We start from the raw sequence: 13,116 nt of genomic DNA, 5'->3' as shown, positions 1-13,116 counted from the left end.
GGAAAGGGAGCTTTGGGTAGGACGGTGTTGTCTCCTGGCTCTGGCTGTCAGTGTAAGTTCCTCCTGGGTTTCTTGGGGTGGTATGGAGGATTACCTTGTTCCTGGAGCAGGTGGGCATGATAGGGAGTCCCCTGTTGCTGATGGAGCAGGTGGCTCTCAGAGCTGAGCCAGCCTTGCTGCTGTCCCTTTCTTCTATGTTAATTCTGGTGCTGCTGGTTAGCCTTTGCCTTCATGGCAGTGTTAGTAAGTTCTTACCTGTTCTTACCTTTTGCTTCATAAAATTTTAGGATCTTCATGCTTTTGGGGTTCCTACTCTTCTTCTGATGCTTTTTAAAATCGGTCAAGGGCTTTGAGTAGGGACAAGTCATATTTGCTGTGTGTGCTGAGTGGCTGCCTGAGCCTTGATGCTGTGGGGAAATCAGGCTGAAAACCAAGGGCATCTGTTGTATGGCATTTCTTCTGTTGTTGGGGTTTCTTCTTGCTTTTTAGATGTCTTTATTGTATGATTTTCAAGAGGGTAAGTTCAATTTTTTTCTTCTCACTTTTCTAGTTCTTCCTGTTAAAGCAAAGGGATAAACCTGCCAAATAAACAAAAAATTAAGTTAAAAGCTAGTGACATAAAAATGTAGTATTTAAATAAGTCTTCTGCTCAACACCCAGCCCCTACACCCCAGGTCAATTATGAAAGCTACTTACAAGTAAGCTGTGCTGCAGTCCCCATTCCCATGGCAAGTTTTGTGTACCCATGGAGTCTGCTTTGTTCCTGTCTGCAGAACTGGAGCCTTTATTTGAGATGTGTCAGTCACAATTGCTAAATATGCTCTCTGTAAAAAGGTAATTATTTCAAAAAATTGATGTTTTCTGCTGACAGTGGAATAAACACTGCTTGAGATAACCCCTATAATTCTCACATAAAAGAGAAATCTTGACCCAGCTATTTACAGCTTTTGCCCAATGAGCTGACACACCTGGCTCTGCTTCTGTGAAGCCCAAAGAAGAGTGTGAGTAGTTACAAGAAACTTTGACTGATGTGTTCTTAAATGTCCCACTAAAGTAACTCCACTTTTCCTTTTTCTAGGAAGTACAGAGTGAATTAGCCTTCTCTCCTGGTGCTCCCTACCCTATACCTATGCTTTTGAGAACAAGAAACTTTTCAGCAAGATATCTCAGAGTTGCCTCCCTGCTTGAAGGTAAAATGCTGCAGTTGTATTACTGTATTCCCATCTGTTGTATACCTGCTTGGGTCAGACAGAAAAAGGGTGAGGGGGTGGGTGGGTATGAGAATGTGTGGTAGGATACAGAATCCTATAGGCTGGAAAAGCCCACTCAGACCATCGAGTCCAACTGTTCCCCCAGCACCAACCCATGTCCCCAAGTGCCACATCTACACCATCTCTCCAGAATGGTGAGTTCACCACTACTCTGGGCAGCTTGTGCCAGTGCCTGACCACTCTTTTGGGGAAAAAATTTTTCCTAAGTATCCAGTCTAAACCTCCCCTGGCACAAATTGAGGCTGTTTCCTCTTGTCCTCTCCCTTGTTTCCTGGGACCAGAGCCCGACCCCCACTAACTCCACCCTCCTATGAGCCAGTTATAAAGAGGGAGAAGGTCCTGCTTGAGCTCCTTGAAGGCTGAGCCCCCACCAGCTCTCTCAGCTGCTCCTCATAAAACTTGTACTCCAGATGCTGCCCCAGCTCCATTGCCCCCCTTTGTACATGCTCCTCTCAGGGACTGTTAGTCTGGAGCCCTCTGTACTGATAAAAGCAAAGAATGCTAGTCAGTAGACAGTGTCTGCTACCACTGCAGGCTTGCTCTGGCTATTTATGGCCAAAACAAACCCTGAGGAAAGGACGTCAAGAGCTAGTGCTCTACATCCTACCTGCTCTGGAATCTTCCGAGAATCTTCATGGTTGGTTCAAGCACTGATAGATTTTTCTGTATGAATTACTCAGAATACCCGGATTTACATTGTTCTGTCCCTCTTGAGAAACTTGTCACGACACTGCTGTCGCAGAGGCCGCGCAGGCATCCCTGGGAGAGCTGGGCAGAGCAGTGTGGTACAGCCTGCTGTGAAATGTCCTTGGGGTATGGGGCAGCTGGTCCGTGTTTGAGATGAGGACACGAGCCTGGTGCTGAGTCCTGGAGCAGTTCAGGCCTTTCCACCCTGTTCCCCGCTTCCCCACGTGTGCGGCAGATCTGGAGAGCCCTCCTAGCGCCCTCGACGTGTTGACCGTGCTGTCAGGGAGCGCTGATGGCTCTGGGGCAGAGGTTTTGGAAGCCAACCTGGTTTGCTCTGTGTTGGTGCCAGCAGGTGGCAACAGCGCCTTGCAGCCCCGGCTCCTTGCAGCACCCGGCAGCCGCACTCGGTCGCTTGCAACAAACGGCTGCACTGCTCCTGCCAAATCCCCGCTGCTCTGTCACTGCTCATCCCTTCCCTGCGTGGATCTTGCAGCCCTTCGTGCCGGTGCATGAAGCGGTGCTCAAAGCCAGGAGCTCAAAGCTGTTCACTCAGCCTTAAAGCAGACATCTCACTTGGAAAAGAGAGAGCAGCAGGGTGGGTGATCCAGGCTCTGTCCTGGGACTCTGAGCTTTCCTGTTGTGTGAGTGGGGCCAAATCTGGTTCAGTTTCTTCTGGCTGCCCTGCGTACCACATGAAAAATTCAGGCACGGTGAGGGTAAACCAGCAGAGAGTGGAGTGTACCATGGAGGGTGACAATAACTGTGCAGGGAGATGGGTACAGCTGCCAAGTGGCTGGGGACATGGTGGCTGGGTGATATTAGGTCTGGCACCTCAGCTTTGGAGTCGCTAAAGGACATGGCAGGGGGGTTGGAACGAGATGACTTTTAAGGTCCCTTTCAACCCAAACCATTCTATGATTCTACGATATTTTGCAGCAGCAGGAGCTTAGGCACCTTGAGCCTGGAGAGCCCCAAGAAGTGGTAGCTCTTTCCTAACATAAACAGAGCTGTGGAGAAGAGTGGTAGGCCTGAGAGCTGGGTGTTAAGTGCTCTTCCTAAAGGTAGAATTACTTAGCAGGATAGATGGGGGTCAAACTTTCCTGTAGAATGTGCTGCAGAACAACTGTCTTGGGTGCTGCGGTGCTTGTTTGGAGAGGAGCTATTTCTGGCTCCGTTTGGATACTGAGAGGCTGGAGTGATTTTGTGGCTGGAGTGGTATTGTGGAGAGCAGTGATGTGGAAGAGCACTCTTGCTGCATGATGCAGTTAAGCAGTACCACTCTAGGGACAGAGGATCCACTCAGAGGATCCTTTTGAATCTGTCACGTTCCCAGAGCATATGGTTTTGCCCAGCACAAAGTGGAGCTTTCAAGCCCTAGGAAAGAATGCACTTGTGCAGAAAGAAGCAAGAGCTGGGCTCACTGGCAGTTTTACTCTTTGCTGTGGTTTATAGTTTGTGTCTGGACTTGGCCCCTGAGCTTCTGTATAGCAGATGCTACTCAAGCTCATGCCAAAAGAGTCTCTGCCTGAGCTTACAAGCTGCATTGACAGTTTTAAATGGGGATGTTCTTAGTCACCTTTCTTTTTGGTGAAGATTTTGAAGTGCAGCAGTAGCTTACCTGAATTCAGCAAAGGAAAGGAGGAGAAGAGAGCCCTCTGAATCTAAATTGCTCCTCCCTTTGGTGTAAGGCGTAGGATGTATTGGTTCTGCTCTATTTGGGTGCATCACAGCTATTGATAAGAATGAAGTGATTGCTTTGTTTTGGCAGTAACATCCTGCTCCAGGCCTTAAACAGTGCTCATTGTAGGAAAGCCAGGGAGAATTCAAAGAGAAATCCATACCCTTACAAGATAGATCAGTCTGAGCTGGTACTGTGGAAATCCATTGGCTCTGATGATGGCTCTTCAGATCTGTGCCTGTATGGAGACTGCAGCAGACTTTTAAAGTTACATCAGTCTCCTTCCTGCTTTCAGACTGTATCACTACAAATCTTGCAATATTGGCTGCACAGGGCTGATTTTCTGCTGATATTGTGGCTCTTAAGGCTGTCTTGAGTGTTGAGCAAAGAAAAGAGCCTTTATCTCTCAATCCTGCTGGCAAAGTGAAATAAGCGAGAGTGATGAGCAGCTGTAAAGCTCAGAGTGCAGCTGAGGCTCCTGTTGGCTCAGCAACCCTTTGCTTCCCACAGCCACTAATCCCTAAATTAAATGAAGGTTCTTCCAAGCCGAGAGCATGGAATGCTTGTTTTTCCAAGTCGTGTTTCTGGGTAGTGGTAGCAGGCAGTTCAAGAGGACTGAGCTGAATTCTGGGTTCTTGCAGGCCTCTGTGCTGTGCAGAGGCAGGAATGGATGTGGCTAATGTGATTCTGCAGAGATTTTTGCTTTCCTGCTAGTTTCTTCTGGCTGCCCTGGAAGCTGTATGCAGGTGAGTGGGGAGACCCCTTTTTAATTGAGCTGTAAGGGATAGTTGCTGGCATATCCTTTATTTGGGCGATGGACCTGGCACTCACTGAGTACTTCAGGGGTAACTCCTGTCTGGTAGCACGTAATACCTATGAAAATTGTTGTAAAGGCTCTTTGAAACAGAGGGAAAAATGCTCTGCTGGAACTGATAGCATAGCATTGGGCTTCAGTGTCAGACCTGCTTTTAAACTGGAGCTGCTAAATGTGGTTGAATCCCCTCTGAGTTATCCACCTAGAAAAATAAGGAGAAAGCTAGCACTATCCAGAACTGCTGAAGAAAATAAGCTTGTTTTGCTTATTTGGTTGCATGCCTGTTGCCTGTGCAGATTGGCCAAACACCTACTTTCTCACTCCTGTCCAAGTTAGGAACAGGAATACTCAGTTGTAATTCTGGTAAAACCACAGTGTGGTCACACTTGTGTTTACAAAGATCTCTGCAATTCAAAATGATCACCTAACTCATTCTACAGTGCTCCTGACCCCCCTGTGTTCCAGCTTTCCCCTGGAAAACTTGCATTGCACTTTCTGTACTTCCACTAGCCTTAACTGCTGCTTTGTGAGGCTGGTGCCAATATGTGCAAGCCATTTGGAGGCTCTTGGGAAAGAAACTCAGGGTTTCTGTTGTGTGTGGAGAAGCACAGTGAAGTAAACCCAGTGTAGTGCTGATCCCTGGGTCTCAGTTCAGCATGCAAGGTCTCATGGGCAAAAACCTAGAGAGGACTTGACAGCTGATATTCCCCTTTCTGACAGCATTTTTTTGTCAATGCATGTTTTTCAAGCCATTAAACTAAAATATAGCAATAAAACCAATTATTCAGATTCATGTACTTCAGAGGAAAGAACTGAACTAAACTGAACTGAATTCATGCTCCCATTAACTCCCAACACACCTTGTGGAAAGGAAAACTAGCAATTAATGAAAGACTCCTCTTTCATTTCATAGAATAGTTTGAGTTGGACAGGACCTTTTAAAGGTCATCTAGTCCATTCCTCCTGCAAGAGCAGGAACATCTTCAACTAGATTTGTCCAGAAATGTTTCAAAAGAGGAAGATGCAGTTACCTGGTTGAGTGAATAGTTGCTAGAATTAGGATTCTGAAGAGCTTTCTGTCCTCTTGTAAAGCAAGAAAATGCAAAGCTCCCTGCTCTTTTAGGCCTCTTTGTGTTGAGGGACTTAGTGCCAGCAGCAAACTTCTGTACATTCATGAACACTTCCTTGGCCTCTGCTGTCTGGGCCAAAGCCACCATTAACAGCTCTGTCCCATGAGGTTCTGCACAGTTCAGTCATAATTTATGTAAATCGCTCCAGGCCACTGCAGTGGGAGACTGATGAACTCATGGCTGCTTCTAGAACTGAAGTCACAAGGATTATATTTCTCCTAACAAAATACTGTGTGTATGTTAATGCCAACAAGAAATTTTATCCTGCCTTGGCTTCTATCCAAAGAAACTGCTCTGTGGTTTCCAGGATATGAGAAATCAGACCTTAAGTGAAGATATGCCTTGGGAGCTGTGAGGAACACAAACCCTGTGCAGGTCTGTATGAAGCTGATTTTGCTCTGATAACTCAGGATGACCAGCATCTACTTCTTTTATATCCAGATTGTCTATTAAATTACTCATGCTGTGCATCTACCCTACTTTGAGGCTTCTACTAGGAGCACCACTGTACCTTAAACAGCAAACATTTGGCAGGAAGTGTACAAGACAGCTCAGTGGCTGCTTGTCTTCCTTACAGAGAAAGGGATGTGTTTAGCTGCTTCTAGGGTCTTGGTGGCAGTGAAAAACTACCTGGGAGTGTTCTCTCATTGCTTTCTCCTATCCAATGCAGCAGTTCTTAAATTGGGATTTGATTGTGTGTTTTTTCTCTCTGTCTTTGCCACAGGTAATGATGCTGAACAGCACTGACTCCCCCTTAAACCACTATCACTTCACTTGAAGCTACTGAACTAACTCCATGCTTCACCTGAGACTGATCACTGGAATGAGATGCCTCTCTTCCCAGAACTGTAATTTTATAAGTTTCTTCTTCATTCTTTGAAAACACTTCCCCTAATTCTATTTTACTTATTAGCCTCCTCCTTGCTGCTGAGAAACTTCAGATTTAACCTGGCTAGAGTATTGCTGGTTTCTTGCCTAAATCACCTGTGGGACACTGCACTCATTGCCAATTGAGGCAATGAGTTCATTGCTCAGGTGAAATTTGTGGAATGCTAAAGGGATCTTTTAGTGCAATTTTTCAGTTAGAGTTTATTCATGTAGGTAAGTAAATATTTCATAGAATCATTTAGGTTGGAAAAGACCCTTAAGATCATCAAGTCCAATTTAAGCCCTTTCTTTGCTTTAAAACAAAAATATCAGAGCTGTGAGGATTTGTTGAAATTCTGAAGTGATGGAAAGCAAGGCATAAATTTGAGTGACTTGTAAAATATAAGCAACCAACATTGCTTATGTTGAGGTGGCTCTTCAGGCTTTTTGTGGAAAGTAATTAATCTTGCCTAATATGTAGTAGATTTTTGTTTTTTCATCTACCTCTCTGGCTCCTCATTAGCTCAGTAAGAAAGACTTCTCTGAGCTTGCAGCATCTGAGAAGTCTTGAATTTGTTCCCAGAGAAGGTTTCTGGTCTCCAACTGCTTACTCATTTCAACAGTTGACTCAGTTCAGTACCTGTATAAGAACGGTTGTGTTATGGTTTTTTTTGGTCTTGAGTGCTTTTCTGCATTCCAAAACCCTTTTCAACTTCATGTTTGATAGTTTAATTTAGCATTTAAAGACATGATTTTATTTCTATTTTCCTTGCATTTAAATTGCAGGTTTTTTAATGTTTGAGGGTGCATACACTAGCAACAGGAAGCTAAAATAGCTTAAGCAGAAAACACCCTGGACACATTCAGATTTCTGATTGGTATCAGCTGTAAAATTGCTTAAACACACATCACTTTCCTCCTTTTTTGCTGAGAGAGAAACCATAGCAATGAACTGTGTTCAGAAACAAGTAAACAGGTGAGTCTGACTCGCCTTCTCGTAGAAACAAATATAAACCCAGATTAAAATTAGTGACTTCAAAACAGGACTTCCTGCTTGCTGATTCCTAAATACGATTAAGATTGATTTGAATCACTTTGACTGAAGTGGGTCCACCCTGAGCACCTTTGGCAATTTTTTTTTAACATCTGGCCAGATGTTTGCTGCTGTTGTGCCGGTGCAAAGTGATGCACTAGCACTAAGAGCCTCCTGGCTCTTGCTGAACTGATGGTCCAAGACCTGTAACAATTATTTTCCAACCAGAATGCACTAGGGAGCCTAAGAAGGGATTCCTAACGATGGTGAGGTTTTCCTTCTTCCCTGAGCATGGGTGGGCATGTGTATCACCCAATCCCAAACACTTAGAGCAGCTACTGCACCCAGCTGCCTTTCAGAGTCATGTAAATACTCCAGACCAAAGGTTTCTGGGTGAAGTAAGGGAGACAATGAAATTCATGGTCAACCAATGCATGTTAACCCTGCTTTGGACACCTGCTTGGTCAAGCTCATGTTTCAGCCTGAAGGAAGGAGTTGCTTTTGTCCTGGCTATTGTACGTGCCAGACATGGATACCTTGATGTCAGGTAACAGAATGTTGCCATCTCTTCTTTTCTTTTTTCTTCCCCCTCCTTCTGGTTAAGTTCTCTTCCATCAGAAGCCATGAAAGCTCTCATCTTATAAATGCAGGAAAACCCAGACATGCTGGGCTCACAAGAGGATCTGTTGATTACCTTCTTTCAGCATTTCACTGTCTTCTGCAGTGGACTAGGAAGCTCCAGATCATCACAGCTGCATTTTTACATGGACAATCAACACTAGTATGATAGCTTCCTGGGCATTTTACTTGATGGAAAAGCTGAATTTGTTTCCTTTTGCTTATAACTACCTTGCTTGTACCAACACCTCTCTGCAGATGTACTCTGAATGGAAGGTTTATCACATCCAGATGAAGAATAACCAACCAGCCCCCTGAACCAGTCCACAGTGCCAGCAATCCCTAAACTATCGCAGTGCAATTTGGAAGGATGATTTAGGAATTGGTATGAGCAGCTGGACATGAAGGTTGCTGTAGCTGACCCTGCTGCTGAGGAAAACATCCCTGTACTGCTCCACAGAGTGAGAGGGGTCACTCTTGTTAACCAATGCAGCCTTGAAGAAAACTTTTGCCAATGTGGAGTTCCACAAAGTCTAGAGGTGTATCAAATGTTTAGAAATGTTTTGCTGCACTCAGAGTGGAACTGCATCCTAGTGGAGGTGCTGTAAGATATAATACTGTGTATGAAGCAACCATGCACTCTGAATTTGGTCTGTGCAGACTTAAAGAGGTAAGGCTGATGTCTCATCTCAGACCTTGAAAAGACAGCTTTTTTAAGGCCATAGCTGCTGCCCTGCCCAGAAGTAGAGGCTGAGCCTGAAGAGCCTGAAGAGGCTTTCCAAAAGTCACCAAGGGTTTAATTACAAGTAGGGTTACATTCTGAATATGCAAAACTTGAGTCTAAATCCCTTGGAGCATGTTTAGGGCATGAAGATGTGTACAGGGTAGAGTCCTGCCCAGTGTTATCAGATCCAGCAATCCCTTTGCCTATGTAGGACACGTCTGTGTGCCAGCACACGTCTTGCAGCTGCAGATAAATGCGTCAGAGCTCATAAATGCTGCTGAACCAGTGCAGAAGGGCCTGCACCCACTTCAGGCTCTCTGATTTTGGGATCATTGCAAGCAGAGGCACCTGCCTGTCTTTACCTGTCCATGTGCATGTATCCCATGTGTGAGTGTGAACTGATTCCTAAACCTTGTTGGTGGTCAGTTGCTAGACTGAGACAAAGGCTTACCCTCTGTCTTTGTTGATTAGAGCTTGAAAGGGAAGAGAACTCTGATCTCTTGGGGACAGTGACCTCAGTAGGTGTTTTCTGCTTTTTCCCTTTTGGTGGTAAATATTTTATTTGTGTTTCAAAACAAAGCTATAGTTGTTGAACGACCTAAAATTTTTTATTTCTTTGTGTCTGCTGCTTTCTTGGCTGATTGATCCATTCAGTAAAATGTGTCACTTTGAAGCAAATTAGGAGACAAACAAAACAGTTCTATTTACTGAAGTAGGTTCTGAAGCAGATGATGCAGCCTCATCAAAGTCCTAGATGTAGCTAGAAGCTGTTGTCTTGCTGTGAGCAGCTGATTGAATGCTACCTGAGTAGCAACAGTTGGTTAAACTCTTCTCAGACAACATTACCAGAATAAGATTCAGGAATATAGGTAGAGATGTTCTATGAAGCTAATGTTAAATTCCTGCTACAGCTTCCCCTTTGCCCAGTTTGTACATCAGTTCTGGAGTACACCATACCTCTGTTCTGTCTTTGTCAAAACATATGGATAACAGAGAAGTTGTGTCTACAGTGACAGTGGGGATGGCAGTGGGTTAAGATATGAAAGCACTGGATATCAGTGCTACACTTGATGCATTTAAGTCACTAGATGTGTATCCTCATGAAGGAGACTTGTCTAAAGGCTGTGGAAAATAAGTTGACTGTGACACAGCCTCTTTGGTCTGGTCTGTGACACTCCAAGGTGATCCCATCAAGCAAGTGATTCCACTCACTGCATGGCTCTGAGGAGGCTTTGAATCAAGGCCTTCAGAAACAAGGAAAAGGTTCAAAAAGCCTCAGTGTTTTACTTGGTCCCATCAAGCTGCTGCTTCCATGTATTGTTTTCCAATTGAAGCTGGAAAAATATTTCTATGCAAAAAGAAGTGTTTTGTCCAACCTTCCTGCCCTCCTGTACAGCTTTGCAGCACAAAGCCCAGCATTGTGTGTTTGCAGAGGTAAGTGGTAACTTCACAAACACAGACTTGACGTGTTGCTGCAAAAATCACCTAAGATTGCACATTAAAAGTGGGAGAGACGATGCAAAAGGTGGTTCAGGCTTGGTTTGGTAGAAGGAGTTGGTCTGGCTACAGTGCCAGAGTTTTGCCAGAGCATCTACCTCCTTCTTATAGCAGGTAGAGGCTAGTGGGGTTGGTTCCCAGGCTCTCTGAAGAGTAACTGTATGTCTTTGGCAACCATCTGCTTCTCAAAGTCCTCACTCTGCAGGTGTTTATAACATGGGATCTCTGTGTGTAGTTTCTGCTGGAATTGTGAAGTGGCTGGGATAGGCTCTGCAAGGTGAGACACAACAATAGCTCCAGTCAGAGCCAGGTTGTGGGAACATAATGTTGCATGAGCTCCTTGGCCTTTGGGGCTATTGTCATGCTCCTGCAGGCATCTCTGTCATGCAGACCCTCTGCAGTGTGCTCACAATTCACTAGCTATTTTGCTTCAACTACAACTGCTGAAAGGCCTTTCCAGAGACTTCCCTCTCTAGCAGTTGAACTGTTTAATATTGAGTAGAAGCTGTCCACATTTAAACTATCGCTGTGTTCTCGCTGATGTGCCTTCTCCAGGGTTTGTTCCCACTTGACATGCTTATAAAATATAGTCATATCTTTGTGGTCCCCTGGTTTTACTAAAGGAGTGCTCTAAGCTGTTTTGGTCACCCCACCTGAGACAGGAGCTGTGGTGTGGAGCCTGTTCCAGCCAGAACACTGTCATGGCAGGAACAGCGCAGTGGAAACAGTGTTTTGGGGTGATAAAAACTGTTTTTGCACTGTTTCCTCTCATTCCTTTGCCACAGGGGTTTTCCCCATCATAGATCAAGTCCCTAAGCATAAACATTCTATGGAAAAAGGGGCTCTGATTACACCCACAGCACCTGGGATTGTAATGCCCTTTTCTTTTGTGGTCAGCTGAGCACTGTATGCTGTGGTTTCATCTGTTTTCACTTACAGAGGCATCATTCAGTGTGAAACTGTATTTTTAATGTGTAAATAATACGGGTAGAATGCCATGCACTATTGGGTGGGGGCTTTGTGATACAAAGTTTAGCTTTTTATACACAACCCTCATGCTTCTAGTTTTTGTGTCTTTGCTGCAGGGTGGAAGCTGAGGGGGTGCTGCATGCTGTGACAGTTGGGCAGGGAACACATGTGGGATGAGATTGGCACTCACGGGGAGCTGGGAAGCACTGTGGCACTGGCATATTTGCCAGATTTCTGGGGAAAATTAGCGTTAGTTAAGCAATACTGATATTTAAGCATTCCTCTTCATTTCATAGCCCTACTGAATAGGGACAGTTTAGATAGGGCCCATGTGTCAAGCTGTCAGCTGCTGCAGGAAGCTAAGGCATAATTTTAATGATTTTTCAGCCATCAAGATGGCAAAGGCAAAAATACAATTTTCCAAGACACTGTCAGGCCCACTCTGCAGGGAATAGGTGGGTTAGGGGTGGGCAGTAGCACAGAATCTCTGGAGCCTTGCTATCAGCTTCTGTGGGACAAGCCTCTGTCTGTATTTAAATTTGAATAAGGCTAGTGGATACAAACAAATTTCTGAGAGAACCTTGGAGCAAACACATCTGGTGCTGTAGATGCACAGTCACCACTGCCACCTTACTATGATCACACTGAGCTGAGCTGGGGTCTCAGCTGGCATCACTGCATGCGTGTACCTCTCCTTAACCCTGCTCCTTTCCCTGAAAAAGCCAGCTCAGAAAGAAGATCTGTTGCTGAAGGGTATGAGGTACCTCACCCCTTTTCCAAGACAGCAAAGCAGGCTCCAGCAATCCAGTTAACAGCAGCCAACATGCTTTGTGTTAATCTGTGCTTGAGTTGTGTGTTGGATGCTGGCCAGAATGTTCAATACGTCACATAATAAGATTTTCTCATGCAATTCATTTGTTCCTTTTTATCCCTCAGTTTGGAGACCAGCACTGGTGCAGGTTGTACTGGAGGGATTTATGTGATCAACACCTTGCAGAGGTGTACCTGCCTCTGTCTTTTCTTGAAGGCAACAAGATGTCAGCAGTTTCATCTCACTTCTGACCTCCTTCCAGAAAGAGTGTGTTTCGAACATGCCAAGTGCCCAGTTGCTGCTACACAAACTGTTATTTGTTGGGGAGAATTTGTGTTTGGTCTGGTAGAATTTCTTGGCCGCAGGAAAATTCTATTATTAAAACTTCTTTTGTTTCAAATCACAACACGGAAAGCCAACATTTGTATGTGGTTTATTGAGATGAAATGGTATAACACATGCACATGGAAGAAAGCTGAGCATTGTGGCATCAATATGATAATGTTGCAACAAGAAGTTGATGTTGAAATTAATTTATAAATATATTGGAACTCATGGAAATGTTTTTCATAACACTTTGAGATTAAGTGGGCAAGTTCCTGCAATACACTTCATTCTGGATAAACTATTTCCTATCAACAAACCCACTTCATTTTTTTAACCAGACTACTCGTAGTTCTGGGGGAGCTGCAAGCACTGCTTGCCTTAGCCCTGAGCTGTGGCTCTCTATGTTAATCACAAAATCATCACAGAATTACAGAATGGTTTGTCTTGTAAGGGACCTTAACAATCATCTCTTTCCAACCCCCTACCATGGGCAGGGACGTAGTCCAAAATGATGGAGATGATTGAAATGGGAGAACTAACCCACAGCTGAATAGGACAGTGTGTAATTCCCCCACCTGGCTACCATATGAAAAAGACTGGCCAACATCAACTCTGCAAAACCTGCTCTGGGAATCCAGCAGGAATTACTCCTGGTTCAGCAGTGCATTCATTGCTGTCTGGGGTAACCTG

At 44.7% G+C, this 13,116-nt stretch overlaps 2 long non-coding RNA genes across 3 annotated transcripts; one reads left to right on the top strand and one right to left on the bottom strand.

Annotated features, from left to right (window-relative positions):
* Positions 1-263: 263 nt before the first annotated feature.
* LOC138114974 (uncharacterized) lies at positions 264-1,045 on the bottom strand. The gene is made up of 3 exons (XR_011152897.1): positions 969-1,045; positions 697-824; positions 264-578 (listed from the first exon to the last, which is right to left on the bottom strand). It is a non-coding gene; the product is annotated as an uncharacterized lncRNA (long non-coding RNA).
* A 61-nt stretch (positions 1,046-1,106) lies between these two features.
* Positions 1,107-13,101, top strand: LOC138114973 (uncharacterized). 2 transcript variants are annotated; one of them, XR_011152896.1, is made up of 4 exons: positions 1,109-1,190; positions 5,888-5,955; positions 6,305-6,428; positions 12,225-13,101. It is a non-coding gene; the product is annotated as an uncharacterized lncRNA (long non-coding RNA). The 2 variants fall into 2 exon arrangements; XR_011152895.1 differs by lacking the exon at positions 5,888-5,955 and having other exon boundaries at positions 1,107-1,190.
* The last annotated feature ends 15 nt before the right edge of the window (positions 13,102-13,116 follow it).

This window comes from Aphelocoma coerulescens, chromosome 9, assembly GCF_041296385.1.
Source record: "Aphelocoma coerulescens isolate FSJ_1873_10779 chromosome 9, UR_Acoe_1.0, whole genome shotgun sequence".
Lineage (NCBI taxonomy): Eukaryota > Metazoa > Chordata > Aves > Passeriformes > Corvidae > Aphelocoma > Aphelocoma coerulescens.
This window is presented reverse-complemented; position numbering and strand designations above follow the sequence as displayed.